The sequence below is a fragment of the Pristiophorus japonicus genome, unplaced genomic scaffold (assembly GCF_044704955.1).
Source record: "Pristiophorus japonicus isolate sPriJap1 unplaced genomic scaffold, sPriJap1.hap1 HAP1_SCAFFOLD_246, whole genome shotgun sequence".
NCBI classification, from domain to species: Eukaryota; Metazoa; Chordata; class Chondrichthyes; family Pristiophoridae; genus Pristiophorus; species Pristiophorus japonicus.
This window is the reverse complement of record NW_027252188.1, coordinates 340,253-356,054: the sequence shown is the minus strand read 5'-3', so window position 1 is coordinate 356,054 and position 15,802 is coordinate 340,253. Positions and strand designations below refer to the sequence as shown.

At 50.0% G+C, this 15,802-nt stretch overlaps 1 protein-coding gene across 1 annotated transcript in view; it reads left to right on the top strand.

The window, feature by feature from the left end:
- tmem63c (transmembrane protein 63C) overlaps nucleotides 1-15,802 on the top strand; it is a 192,514-nt gene that overhangs the window by 168,853 nt on the left and 7,859 nt on the right. The gene's annotated exons all lie outside the window — the stretch shown is intronic.

The following is a 15,802-nucleotide window of genomic DNA, read 5'->3' as shown; positions in this document are numbered from 1 at the left end:
ATAGGTTAAGCGAATGGGCTAAGGTTTGGCAGATGGAACACAATGTTGGAAAGTGTGAGGTCATCCACCTTGGGAAAAAAAACAGTAAAAGGAAATATTATTTGAATGGGGAGAAATTACAACATGCTGTGGTGCAGAGGGACCTGGGGGTCCTTGTGCATGAAACTCTTTTGGAGTTTATCTGCAAAACATAAAACATTAATCGGTGCCACCCGACCTGGATGACACACCAGACATTTACAAGGCCCTTTTTTTCTTTTTTGTGGTTTTTTTTTGTGTTTTTCTTTTTTTTGGTTTTTTTTGGGGCACTAAAATCAAATTTTTCCTTTTTCCAGTGCCCCCTATAAAAGGGGAGGGGACACTAAAAGCACCGGCAATTAAAACAAATTAAACTTTAAAACGTAAAATCAAATTAAAATTTGGTTGCCGGGCGTGATGATGCACTCCAGTCCCTCCGGTGCCCACCTCTCGCGGAAGGCCGCGAGCGTACTGGTGGACACCGCGTGCTCCATCTCTAAGGACACCCTGGACCGGATGTCCTTGTGCATGAAACTCTTTTTGAGTTTACCTGAAAAAAAAACATAAACATTAAACCGTGCCACCCGCCCTGGATGATCCTTGTATATGAATCCCAAAAAGTTAGATTGCAGGTGCAGCAGGTAATCAGGAAGGCGAATGGAATGTTGGCCTTCATTGCGAGAGGGATGGAGTACAAAAGCAGGGAGGTCCTGCTGCAAGTGTACAGGGTATTGGTAAGGCCGCACCTGGAGTACTGCGTGTAGTTTTGGTCACCTTACTTAAGGAAGGATATACTAGCTTTGGAGGGGGTACAGAGACGATTCACTCGGCTGATTCCGGAGATGAGGGGGTTACCTTATGATGATAGATTGAGTAGACTGGGTCTTTACTCATTGGAGTTCAGAAGGATGAGGGGTGATCTTAAAGAAACATTTAAAATAATGAAAGGGATAGACAAGATAGAGGCAGAGAGGTTGTTTCCACTGGTCGGGGAGACTAGAACTAGGGGGCACAGCCTCAAAATACGGGGGAGCCAATTTAAAACCGAGTTGAGAAGGAATTTCTTCTCCCAGAGGGTTGTGAATCTGTGGAATTCTCTGCCCAGGGAAGCAGTTGAGGCTAGCTCATTGAATGTATTCAAGTCACAGATAGATAGATTTTTAACCAATACGGGAATTAAGGGTTACGGGGAGCGGGCGGGTAAGTGGAGCTGAGTCCACGGCCAGATCAGCCATGATCTTGTTGAATGGCGGAGCAGGCTCGAGGGGCTAGATGGCCGACTCCTGTTCCTCATTCTTATGTTCTTATGTTCTTGTGTGGCGGGGACTGCATACAATGGCTTCGGGCTTCCCAATATTAAGTTGGAGAAAATTTCTGCTCATCCAGAACTGGATGTGGGACAAGCCGGCTGACAATTTAGAGAATGAGGAGGGGTCGAGAGAAGTGGTGGTGAGGTAGAGCTGGGTGTCATCAGTACATGTGGAAACTGAGGCTGTGTTTCTGGATGATGTCACCAAGGGGCAACATGTAGATGAGAAATAACTTTCTTTTACTTAATATAATTATAAAAACTTTTACTGTTCGACTTGATATCCCGTGCAAGTTTTTATTTATACCCTTTTTGACCCTCTCACTACTTTATTCACATTCCTTGTTGCTTTTTCTCTCTCCCAGTTGGCAGGATTGGCACATTTGCCTGTGTGTGTAATGCTGCCTCTCTGCTCACTTGTTGACTGTGGAACCACTGCCTTTTGGGGGTAGGTTCTGGTCTTGTATTGTAGCAGGTACGTCTGTGAGGTAGGTTTACCCACTCACAGTTTAGTCCAGTTTACTGCGCTCACTTTATCGCTCAGCCCTTCGAAATTTGCCCCAAGTTTAAAACCTTGCTAACATAATCACTGGTCACAAGATATTCCCTTATCATCTGATTGTGAACTAATTCTGGCCTGTTACTCATCACTAAAACCAATCCGACCTGTTCCCTTGTCAGGTTTCTACAACATAATGTTCCAGAAAACTGACCCAAATATATTCCAGAAAGACACTGCTGAAGATGTCTCCTTCTCCCAGTCGATGTGAAAATTAAATCCCATTATATCCACATTGTTTTTGCTACACGCTTCCCAGATCTCGTTATTTATACATCTCCCCGCTACCTCACTGCTGTCAGGAGGTCTGAAGACAATTCTTGCATTCTTTGCCCTTCCTGTCCTTAGTACCCCATCCCTGCCTTTGTTACCTCTACACTTGACTATTCCAACACTCCCCTGCCTGGTCTGTCACCTTGCACCTTCCATAAACTTCAGCTCATTCAAAACTCTAACTCGCACCCAATCCCGTTCACCCATCACCCCCTGTGCCCTGCGTTCTAACTCACACCGAGTCCCGTTCACCCATCACCCCCTGTGCCCTGTGTTCTAACTCACACCGAGTCCCATTCACCCATCAGCCCCTGTACCCTGCGTTCTAACTCACACCGAGTCCCATTCACCCATCACCCCCTGTGCCCTGTGTTCTAACTCACACCGAGTCCCGTTCACCCATCACCCCCTGTGCCCTGCGTTCTAACTCACACCGAGTCCCGTTCACCCATCACCCCCTGTGCCCTGTGTTCTAACTCACACCGAGTCCCGTTCACCCATCACCTCCTGTACCCTGCGTTCTAACTCACACCGAGTCCCATTCACCCATCACCCCCTGTGCCCTGTGTTCTAACTCACACCGAGTCCCGTTCACCCATCACCCCCTGTGCCCTGCGTTCTAACTCACACCGAGTCCCGTTCACCCATCACCCCCTGTGCCCTGTGTTCTAACTCACACCGAGTCCCATTCACCCATCACCCCCTGTGCCCTGCGTTCTAACTCACACCGAGTCCCGTTCACCCATCACCCCCTGTAGCCTGAGTTCTAGAAACCTCGCCACATTTAAACAGTACCTGGATGTGCACCTGAAGTGCTGTAACCTACAGGACTGGCAAAGGTAACCTTGAGGAAGAGCTCATAGAGTGTTAGTGGAATAGATTCTTGGAACAAAACGTTGTGGAAGCAACCAGGGAGCAAACTATTTTAGATCTGGTAATGTGTAACGAGCCTGGGCTAATTAATGATCTTGTAGTGAAGCATCTTCTTGGGAAGAATGATCATAGCACTGTAGAATTTCAAATTCAGTTTGAGGGTGAGAAAGCTGGTTCTCAAACCAGTGTCCTGAACTTAAATAAAGGTAATTACAAAGGTATGAAGGCAGAGCTGGTTAAAGTGGACCAGGAAAGTATATTAATGGGTAAGACTGTAGAAAAGCACTGGCAAACATTTGAGGAGATATTTCATAACTCTCAGCAAAGATATATTTTAGTGAGAAAGAAAGACTCGAAGAGAAGAGATAACCATCCGTGGCTAACTCAGGAAGTAAAGGATGGAATCAAATTGAGAACAAAGGCATACAATGTTGTGAAGGACAGAGGGAGGCCAGAGAGTTGGGAAATTTTTAGAAATCAACAAAGGATGACTAAAAAAATGATAACGAGAGAGAAGATAGCCTATGAGAGTAAACTAACAAGAAATATAAAAACAGACAGCGAGAGCTTCTACAGGTATATAAAAAGGAAGAGAGTAGATAAAGTAAACGTTGGTCCCTTAGAGGATGAGACCGGGGAATTAATAATGGGAAAGAGAGAAATGGCAGAGACATTGAACAAATATTTTGTATCGGATTTATGGTAGAAAGCACTAAAAACATCCCAATAGTGGATAAACAAAGGGGTTATAGGGTGGGGTGGGGGTGGGGGTGGGAGTGAAGGGCTTAATACAATCACTATCACCAGAGGAAAAGTACCAGGCAAACTAATGGGACTAAAGGTGGACAAGTCCCCTGGACCTGATGGCCTGCATCCTAGGGACTTAAAGGAAGTGGCTGCAGAGATAGTGGATGCATTGGTTGTAATCTACCAAAATTCCCTGGATTCTGGGGCGGTCCCAGTGGACTGGAAAACTGCAAATGTAACACCCCTATTTAAGAAAGGAGGGAGACAGAAAGCAGGAAACTATAGAGCAGTTAGCCTAACACCTGTGGTTGGGAAAATGCTGGAGTCCATTATTAAAGAAGCAGTAGCAGGACATTTAGAAAATCATAATACAGTCAGGCAGAGTCAGCATGGATTTATGAAGGGGAAGTCATATTTGACAAATTTGCTGGAGTTCTTTGAAGATATAACGAACAGGATGGATAAAGGGGAACCAGTGGATGTGGTGTATTTGGATTTCCAGAAGACATTTGACAAGGTGCCACATAAAAGGTTACTGCACAAGATAAAAGTTCACGGGGTTGGGGGTAACATATTATCATGGATAGAGGATTGGTTAACTAACAGAAAACAGAGAGTCGGGATAAATGGGTAATTTTCAGGTTGGCAAACTGTAACTAGTGAGATCAATGCTGGGGCTTCAACTAATTACAATCTATATTAATGACTTGGATGAAGGGATCGAGTGTAATGTAGCCAAATTTGCTGATGTTACAAAGATGGATGGGAAAGTTGTGAGGAGGACACAAAACATCTACAAAGGGACATAGACAGGCTAAGTGAGTGGGCAAACATTTGGCAGATGGAGTATAATGTGGGAAAATGTGAGGTTATCCACTTTGGAAAAATAACAAAGTTAATTAGTATTTAATTGGGGAGAGATTACAAAATGCGGTGGTACAGAGGGACCTGGGGGTCCTTGTGCATGAAACACAAAAAGTTAGGTACAGCAAGTGATCAGGAAGGCGAATGGAATGTTGGCCTTTATTGCCGGGGGGATAGAGTATAAAAGCAGAGAAGTCCTGCTACAACTGGACAGGGTATTGGTGAGACCACACCTGGAGTACTGCGTACAGTTTTGGTCTCCTTATTTAAGGAAGGATATACTTGCATTGGAGGCTGTTCAGAGAAGGTTCATGAGGTTGATTCCGGGGATGAAGGGGTTGTCATATGAAGAAAGGTTGAGCAGGTTGGGTCTATACTCATTGAAGTTTAGAAGACTTAGAGGTGATCTTATTGAAACATATAAGATTCTGAGGGAGCTCGACAGGGTAGATGCAGAGAGGATGTTTCCCCTCGTGGGGAAATCGAGAACTAGGGGGCATAGTTTCAGAATAAGGTCCATTTAAAATGGACATGAAGAGGAATTTCTTCTCTCAGAGGGTCGTGAATCTGTGAAATTCCCTGCCTCAGAGAGCTGTGGAGGCTGGGTCATTGAATGTATTTAAGGTGGAGATAGACAGATTTTTGAGCGATAAGGGAGTCAAGGGTTATATGGAGTGGGCAGGGAAGTGGAGTTGAGGCCAAGATCAGATCGGCCATGATCGTATTGAATGGCAGAGCATTCTCGAGGGGCCATTTCTTATGTTCTTTTGTTCTTATGAGCTGTGGCAAGGGCAGAGACGGGCGATGTTACGGAGGTGAAAGTAGGCAGTCTCAGTTATATATGGTTGGAAGCTCATTTCAGGGTCAAATATGACACCAAGACAGCCTCAGACAAGTTGGGGAGAGGGATGGATTCGGTGGCTAGGGAATGCAGTTTGTGGCATTAGTAGGAAAGATTAGTGGGAAAGCGGGTTGTGTAGAGGACACAGAAAGGCTGCAAAGAGATTTGGATAGGTTAAGCGAATGGGCTAAGGTTTGGCAGATGGAACACAATGTTGGAAAGTGTGAGGTCATCCACCTTGGGAAAAAAAACAGTAAAAGGAAATATTATTTGAATGGGGAGAAATTACAACATGCTGTGGTGCAGAGGGACCTGGGGGTCCTTGTGCATGAAACTCTTTTGGAGTTTATCTGCAAAACATAAAACATTAATCGGTGCCACCCGACCTGGATGACACACCAGACATTTACAAGGCCCTTTTTTTCTTTTTTGTGGTTTTTTTTTGTGTTTTTCTTTTTTTTGGTTTTTTTTGGGGCACTAAAATCAAATTTTTCCTTTTTCCAGTGCCCCCTATAAAAGGGGAGGGGACACTAAAAGCACCGGCAATTAAAACAAATTAAACTTTAAAACGTAAAATCAAATTAAAATTTGGTTGCCGGGGGTGATGATGCACTCCAGTCCCTCCGGTGCCCACCTCTCGCGGAAGGCCGCGAGCGTACTGGTGGACACCGCGTGCTCCATCTCTAAGGACACCCTGGACCGGATGTCCTTGTGCATGAAACTCTTTTTGAGTTTACCTGAAAAAAAAACATAAACATTAAACCGTGCCACCCGCCCTGGATGATCCTTGTATATGAATCCCAAAAAGTTAGATTGCAGGTGCAGCAGGTAATCAGGAAGGCGAATGGAATGTTGGCCTTCATTGCGAGAGGGATGGAGTACAAAAGCAGGGAGGTCCTGCTGCAAGTGTACAGGGTATTGGTAAGGCCGCACCTGGAGTACTGCGTGTAGTTTTGGTCACCTTACTTAAGGAAGGATATACTAGCTTTGGAGGGGGTACAGAGACGATTCACTCGGCTGATTCTGGAGATGAGGGGGTTACCTTATGATGATAGATTGAGTAGACTGGGTCTTTACTCATTGGAGTTCAGAAGGATGAGGGGTGATCTTAAAGAAACATTTAAAATAATGAAAGGGATAGACAAGATAGAGGCAGAGAGGTTGTTTCCACTGGTCGGGGAGACTAGAACTAGGGGGCACAGCCTCAAAATACGGGGGAGCCAATTTAAAACCGAGTTGAGAAGGAATTTCTTCTCCCAGAGGGTTGTGAATCTGTGGAATTCTCTGCCCAGGGAAGCAGTTGAGGCTAGCTCATTGAATGTATTCAAGTCACAGATAGATAGATTTTTAACCAATAAGGGAATTAAGGGTTACGGGGAGCGGGCGGGTAAGTGGAGCTGAGTCCACGGCCAGATCAGCCATGATCTTATTGAATGGCGGAGCAGGCTCGAGGGGCTAGATGGCCGACTCCTGTTCCTCATTCTTATGTTCTTATGTTCTTGTGTGGCGGGGACTGCATACAATGGCTTCGGGCTTCCCAATATTAAGTTGGAGAAAATTTCTGCTCATCCAGAACTGGATGTGGGACAAGCCGGCTGACAATTTAGAGAATGAGGAGGGGTCGAGAGAAGTGGTGGTGAGGTAGAGCTGGGTGTCATCAGTACATGTGGAAACTGAGGCTGTGTTTCTGGATGATGTCACCAAGGGGCAACATGTAGATGAGAAATAACTTTCTTTTACTTAATATAATTATAAAAACTTTTACTGTTCGACTTGATATCCCGTGCAAGTTTTTATTTATACCCTTTTTGACCCTCTCACTACTTTATTCACATTCCTTGTTGCTTTTTCTCTCTCCCAGTTGGCAGGATTGGCACATTTGCCTGTGTGTGTAATGCTGCCTCTCTGCTCACTTGTTGACTGTGGAACCACTGCCTTTTGGGGGTAGGTTCTGGTCTTGTATTGTAGCAGGTATGTCTGTGAGGTAGGTTTACCCACTCACAGTTTAGTCCAGTTTACTGCGCTCACTTTATCGCTCAGCCCTTCGAAATTTGCCCCAAGTTTAAAACCTTGCTAACATAATCACTGGTCACAAGATATTCCCTTATCATCTGATTGTGAACTAATTCTGGCCTGTTACTCATCACTAAAACCAATCCGACCTGTTCCCTTGTCAGGTTTCTACAACATAATGTTCCAGAAAACTGACCCAAATACATTCCAGAAAGACACTGCTGAAGATGTCTCCTTCTCCCAGTCGATGTGAAAATTAAATCCCATTATATCCACATTGTTTTTGCTACACGCTTCCCAGATCTCGTTATTTATACATCTCCCCGCTACCTCACTGCTGTCAGGAGGTCTGAAGACAATTCTTGCATTCTTTGCCCTTCCTGTCCTTAGTACCCCATCCCTGCCTTTGTTACCTCTACACTTGACTATTCCAACACTCCCCTGCCTGGTCTGTCACCTTGCACCTTCCATAAACTTCAGCTCATTCAAAACACTAACTCGCACCCAATCCCGTTCACCCATCACCTCCTGTGCCCTGCGTTCTAACTCACACCGAGTCCCATTCACCCATCACCCCCTGTGCCCTGCGTTCTAACTCACACCGAGTCCCGTTCACCCATCACCCCCTGTGCCCTGCGTTCTAACTCACACCGAGTCCCGTTCACCCATCACCCCCTGTGCCCTGCGTTCTAACTCACACCGAGTCCCATTCACCCATCACCTCCTGTGCCCTGCGTTCTAACTCACACCGAGTCCCGTTCACCCATCACCCCCTGTACCCTGAGTTCTAACTCACACCGAGTCCCGTTCACCCATCACCCCCTGTGCCCTGCGTTCTAACTCACACCGAGTCCCGTTCACCCATCACCCCCTGTGCCCTGCGTTCTAACTCACACTGAGTCCCGTTCACCCATCACCCCCTGTGCCCTGTGTTCTAACTCACACCGAGTCCCGTTCACCCATCACCCCCTGTGCCCTGTGTTCTAACTCACACCAAGTCCCATTCACCCATCACCCCCTGTGCCCTGCGTTCTAACTCACACCGAGTCCCGTTCACCCATCACCTCCTGTGCCCTGCGTTCTAACTCACACCGCGTCCCGTTCACCCATCACCCCTGAGCTCGCTGACCTCCCGGTCTGACAACACATCGATTTTTAAAATTCTCATTGTTGTTTACGCATCCCTCCCTGCCCTCGCCCCTCCCTAGCTCTGTAACCTCCTCCAGCCCCACTACCATTTACAATCTATCAATGACTTAGCTAATGGAGCCGAGTGCAATTTATCCAAGTTTGCTGGTGATACAAAGCTAGGTGGGAAAGTAAGTTGTGAGGAAGACCGTGGAGTGCACATCCTGCGGCATGTGGGAAATCCTGGACACTTCGCCCAGCCGAGAGAACCAGGTGTGCAGGAGGTATCCCCAGCTTCAACTACTCGAGCTTTGCGTTTCGGAGCTTGAGCAGCGGCTGGAGTCAATAAGGTGCATCCGCGAGGCCGAGAGATACGTGGATAGCACGTTTCAGGAGGTGGTCACCTCGCAGACAGAGGGCAAGTGGGTGACCACCAGAGTAAGTGTGCTAGGCAGGTAATGCAGGAGACCCCCCGTGAGTCCATCTCGCTTTCAAGCCGATATTTTCTTCTGAACACCAGTGAGGGCGATGGTGCCTCTGGGGAGTGCAGCCAGAGCCAAGTCCAAGGCACCAAGGGTGGCTCAGCTGCACAGGGAGGAGGGACAAAGAATAAAACAGCTATAGTGGTAGGGGATTAAATAGTTCGGGGAATAGTGAGGCGTTTCTGCAGCCGCAGACGTGACTCCAGGATGGTATGGTGCCTTCCTGGTGCCAGGGTCAAGGATGGCACAGAGCGGACGCAGGTAATTCTGGGGGGGAGGATGAACAGCTGACGGTCGTGGTCCATATCGGGACCAATGACATAGGTAGAAAGAGGGATGAGGTCCTGCAGACAGAATTGAGGGAGCTAGGAGAAAAATTAAAGGGTAGGACCTCAAAGGCAGTAATCTCCAGGTTACTAACGGTGCCACGTGGTAATGAGTACAAGAATAGAAGGATAGAGAGGATGAACACGTGGCTGGAGAGTTGGTGTAGGAGGGAGGGCTTTAAATTCCTGAGGCATTGGGACTGCTTCTGGGGGAGATGGGACCTGTACAAACCGGACGGGTTGCACCTCAACAGAGCCGGGACCAATATCCTCGCGGGGAGTTTTGCTCGTGCTGTTGCGGAGAGTTTAAACTAGCTTGGCAGGGGGATGGGAACCTGAGAATAGATTCAACAGGGAAGGAAGTAAAGCTGAAATTGGAAAGCAAGAATGTAGAAAGTGAATCTGTAAGACAGAGGAAACAAGGGTTAGTAAGTAGTAATTAAGGAGGTCTTCCTGTGCTGAATGGTATATACTTTAATGCAAGGAGTATAGCGAATAAGGCGGATGAGCTGAGAGCACAGGTAGACACTTGGGAGTATGACATTATAGCTTTACAGAGACATGGCTGCAAGAGGGGCAGGTTTGGCAGCTCAATATTCCTGGTTACAGGATTTTTAGACAGGACAGAGAGGGGGGTAAAAAGTGGGGGTGGGTCGGGGTTTGATTAAAGAAACTATTACAGCTGTGAGGAGGGATGATATGTTAGAGGATCATCAAATGGGGCCATATGGGTCGGACTGAAAAATAAAAAAGGGGTGATCACACTGCTGGGTGTGTATTATAGACCCCCAAACAGTGGGAGGGAGATAGAAGGGCAAATATGTCGACACATTCTGTGAGGTCCAAAACCCATAGGGCAGTAATAGTAGGGGATTTTAACTATCCTAATATTGATTGGGACAAATATAGTGTGACGGTTATAGAGAGTGTGGAATTCTTGAAATGCATTGAAGAGAACTTTTTTAGTCAGTATGTAGCAAGCCCAACGCGGGAGGGGGCGGTTCTGGATTTAGTTTTGGGGAATGAAGCTGGGCAGGTGGAAGGGGTATCAGTGGGAGAGCACTTGGGTGCTAGTGATCATAATTCAGTCAGGTTCAAGGTAGTTATGGATAAGGACAAGGATAGACCTGGAATAAAAGTCCCAAATTGGGGAAAAGCTAACTTTGCTAAGTTGAGGAGGGATTTGGCCACAGTGGACTGGAAACAGCTACTTGTGGGTAAATCAGTGTCGGAACAGTGGGAGGCATTCAAGGAGGAGATCCAGAGGGCTCAGGCCAAACATGTGTCCTTAAAGAAAAAGGGTGGGAATAACAAATCTAGAGCCCCCTGAATGTCTAGGGACTTACAGGGGAGGATAAAGAAAACAAGAGAAGCGTATGCCATATACTGACGGCTAAATACTGTAGAATCTTTGGAGGAATATAGAAAATTCAGAGGTAAAATTAAAAAGGATATTAGGAATGCTAAGAGAGAGCATGAAAAATTCTTGGCAAGTAAAATCAAGGAAAACCCAAAGATGTTTTATAAATATATTAAGAGCAAGAGGATAACTAAAGAAAGGGTAGGTCCTATTAGAGACCATAAGGATAATCTGTGTGTGGAGACGGAAGATGTGGGTACGGTTCTTAATGAATACTTTGCGTCTGTTTTCACAAAGGAAAGGGGCAATGCAGATACTGCTATTGAGGAGGAGTGTGATATTCTGGATGAAATAGACTTAGAGAGAGGAGGTATTAACAGGTTTAGCGGCTTTGTAAGTGGATAAGTCCCCAGGCCCGGATGAAATGCATCCCAGGCTGTTAAGTGAAGCAAAAGAGGAAATAGCAGAGGCCTTGATCATAATTTTCCAGTCCTCTTTGGATCTGGGCATGGTGCCGGAGGATTGGAGGACTGCTAATGTAGTACCTTTGTTTAAGAAGGGAGAAAGGGATAGGCCGCGTAATTACAGGCCTGTCAGCCTAACCTCAGTGGTGGGAGAATTATTGGAAAAAATCCTGAAAGACAGGATAAACCTACATTTGGAAAGGCAAGGATTAATTAGGGACAGTCAGCACGGATTTGTTGAGGGATGATCGTGTTTGACTAACCTGATTGAATTTTTTGAGGAGGTAACCAGGAGGGTTGATGAGGGCAGTGTGTACGATGTAGTGTATATGGACTTTAACAAAGCTTTTGATAAGGTCCCACATGGTAGACTGGTCACGAACATTAAAGCCCCTGGGATCCAGGGCAAAGTGGCAAGTTGGATCCAAAATTGGCTCAGAGGCAGGAAGCAAAGGGTAATGGTTGATGGGTGTTTTTGTGACAGGAAGGATGTTTCCAGTGGGGTTCCACAGGGCTCAGTACTGGGTCCCTTGCTTTTTGTGGTATACATCAATGATCTAGATTTGAATATAGAGAGTATGATTAAGAAGTTTGCAGATTACACTAAAATTAGCTGTGTGGTTGATAATGAAGAAAGCTGTAGACTGCAGGAAGATATCAATGTACTGGTCAGGTGGGCAGAGCAGTGGCAAATGGAATTTAATCCAGAGAAGTGTGAGGTAATGCATTTGGGGAGGGTTAACAAGGCAAGGGTATAAACATTAAATGGTAGGAAACTTAGAAGTGCTTGTCCACAGATCCCTGAAAGTAGCAGGCCAGGTGGATAAGGTGGTTAAGAAGGCCGAAGGAATGCTTGCCTTTATTGGCTGAGGCATAGAATATAAGAGCAGGGAGGTTATGCTTAAATTGTATAATACTCTGGTTAGGCCACAGCTGGAGTACTGCGTGCAGTTCTGGTCGCCGTATTATAGGAAGGATGTGATTGCACTGGAGAGGGTGCAGAGGAGATTTACTGGGATGGAATGGAGAATCTTAGTTATGAGAACAGATTGGATAGGCTGGGTTTGTTCTCATTGGAACAGAGGATGTTTTGTACACCTCATTGAGGTGTACAAAATACTGAGGGGCCTGGACATAGTGGATAGTAAGGGTCTATTTCCATTGGTGGAGGGGTCTATTATGAGGGGGCACAGTTTAAGGTGGTTGGTGGAAGGTTTAGAGGGGATTTGAGGGGAGGGTTCTTTACACAGAGGGTTGTGGGATCTGGAACTCGCTGCCTGGAAGAGTGGTGGATACAGAAACCCTCACCACTTCTAAGAGATGGTTGGATGGGCACTTAAAGTGCAGTAACCTGCAGGGTTACGGACCTAGAGCTGGTCATTGGGATTAGACTGGATGACCTTTTGTTGGTAAGTACTGCAGGGAAACATTTCCTCTGCCCTCAGAGCCTCCGTGATAAAGTGCAACATCCTCACCGACACCAACATGGAGAGAAAGCAGGAAAGGGGGACTAAGGGAATGATCAGCCATGATCATATCGAATGGTGGTGCAGGCTCGAAGGGCCGAATGGCCTCCTCCTGCACCTAATTTCTATGTTTCTCTCCTTCAGGCCTGTGACCTGCAAATGGGCAGCCAGGGGGCGGAGTGGAGTTACTGCAACTTTTGGTGGAATGGCCACTGGCAGCCCAATCGCCGCACCGCCCCCTCCGAGGTCTCCCAGCGGTGCCCCTCCCCCCTCCCCCCGAGGTCTACCAGCGGTGCCCCTCCACCCTCCCCCCGAGGTCTCCCAGCGGTGCCCCTCCCCCCCCCGAGGTCTCCCAGCGGTGCCCCTCCACCCCCCGAGGTCTCCCAGCGGTGCCCCTCCCCCCCGAGGTCTCCCAGCGGTGCCCCTCCCCCCCCGAGGTCTCCCAGCGGTGCCCCTCCCCCCCCGAGGTCTCCCAGCGGTGCCCCTCCCCCCCCGAGGTCTCCCAGCGGTGCCCCTCCCCCCCCCCGAGGTCTCCCAGCGGTGCCCCTCCCCCCCCCCCCCCGAGGTCTCCCAGCGGTGCCCCTCCCCCCCCCCCCCGAGGTCTCCCAGCGGTGCCCCTCCCCCCCCCCCCCCGAGGTCTCCCAGCGGTGCCCCTCCCCCCCCCCCCCGAGGTCTCCCAGCGGTGCCCCTCCCCCCCCCCGAGGTCTCCCAGCGGTGCCCCTCCCCCCCCCCCCCCCGAGGTCTCCCAGCGGTGCCCCTCCCCCCCCCCCCGAGGTCTCCCAGCGGTGCCCCTCCCCCCCCCCCCCGAGGTCTCCCAGCGGTGCCCCTCCCCCCCCCCCCCCGAGGTCTCCCAGCGGTGCCCCTCCCCCCCCCCCCCGAGGTCTCCCAGCGGTGCCCCTCCCCCCCCCCCCCGAGGTCTCCCAGCGGTGCCCCTCCCCCCCCCCCCCGAGGTCTCCCAGCGGCCTGTTGCAACAGCGGGGCAGCTTCCCTTAAAGGGGCGGCGCACTGCTGCCATGTTTTTTAGTCGGCCGACTTCCAGGTCGACCCGACAATTATACCCCAGGTTCAGCCGACAGGCAGCTTGGCACACAACCGCTGGCCTCTGGCCTCCGGCCCGGCTGAAACCCTCCCTGCTGACCCAGTGGCTCGAAGTTTAAACAGCGCAAAGGTCCTCTCCCCTTTAAGTGAAGCCGTGATGATGTCATCGCAGCGCTGACTCCGCTCTGTACCCTCCTCCCCCCCCCTAGGTGTACACCCCCCCCCGTACCCTCTCTCAGGTGTACACACACCCCCGTACCCTCCCTCAGATGTACACACCCCCCCTGTACCCCCCCTCAGGTGTACACACCCCTCTGTACCCCCCCTCAGGTGTACACACCCCCCCGTACCCTCCCTCAGATGTACACACCCCTCTGTACCCTCCCTCAGGTGTACACACCACCCCTGTACCCCCCTCAGGTGTACACACCCCCCCTGTAGCCCCCCTCAGGTGTACACACCCCCCTGTACCCCCCCTCAGGTGTACACACCCCCCGTACCCTCCCTCAGATGTACACACCCCTCCGTACCCTCCCTCAGGTGTACACACCCCCCCTGTACCCCCCTCAGGTGTACACACCCCCCCTGTAGCCCCCCTCAGGTGTACACACCCCTCCGTACCCTCCCTCAGGTGTACAACCCCCCTGTACCCTCCCTCAGGTGTACACACCCCCCCCGTACCCTCCCTCAGATGTACACACCCCTCCGTACCCTCCCTCAGGTGTGCAACCCCCCTATACCCTCCCTCAGGTGTACACACCCGCCCCCCCCGTACCCTCCCTCAGATGTACACACCCCCCGTACCCTCCCTCAGGTGTACACACCCCCCTATACCCTCCCTCAGATGTACACACACCCCCTGTACCCTCCCTCAGATGTACACACCCCCCCTGTACCCTCCCTCAGGTGTACACACCCCCCCTGTACCCTCCCTCAGGTGTACACACCCCCCCTGTACCCTCCCTCAGGTGTACACACCCCCCCTGTACCCTCCCTCAGGTGTACACACCCCCCCGTACCCTCCCTCAGGTGTACACACCCCCCCGTACCCTCCCTCAGGTGTACACACCCCCCCTGTACCCTCCCTCAGGTGTACACACTGCCCCCCATTACGAGACTTCCGGATCCAAAAGACAGAAAGCCCACAAAAAGCCGAATGTGGCGCAAGAGGCGACCTGAACCACAGCCGCGGCAAAAACCACGGACGGGGGTCGGGGGACGGGGGGCGGGGGGCGGGGGTCGGGGGATGGGGGATGGGGGGCGGGGGGCGGGCAATCTCTACCCCAAGATGTCTTACTGCAATTATACAGGGCCCTGGTGAGACCACACCGGGAGTATTGTGCACAGTTCTGGTCTCCTTACCTAAGGAAGGATATACTTGCCACAGAGGGAGTGCAACGAAGGTTCACCAGACTGATTCCTGGGATGGGGGGATTGTCCTGTGAGGAGAGATTGAGCAGATTGGGACGATATACCCTCAAGTTTAGACAAATGAGAGGTGATCTCATTGAAATGTATAAAATTCTTACAGGGCTTGGTGTAATTCTCACACAGGTGACCCACACTTTTTGTTGCTGATGCTCCATACATTGTAATAGTCTGCTGTCTCCCCTACTCCACCTCTCTCTCCCCCAGTCTCTATCTCTCCCTCCCCCAGTATCCCTCCCTCCTCTCTCCCCCAGTCTCTCTCTCTCCCCCCCCAGTCTCTCTCTCCCCCCCAGTCTCTCTCTCTCCCCCCCAGTCTCTCTCTCCCCCCCCAGTCTCTCTCCCCCCCCCAGTCTCTCTCTCTCCCCCCCAGTCTCTCTCTCTCCCCCCCAGTCTCTCTCTCTCCCCCCCAAGTCTCTCTCTCCCCCCCAGTCTCTCTCTCTCCCCCCCAGTCTCTCTCTCTCCCCCCCCAGTCTCTCTCTCCCCCCCAGTCTCTCTCTCTCTCCCCCCCAAGTCTCTCTCTCCCCCCCAGTCTCTCTCTCTCCCTCTCCCCCAATCTCTCCCTCTCTCTCCCCCCCCAGTCTCTCTCTCTCCCCCCCAAGTCTCTCTCCCCCCC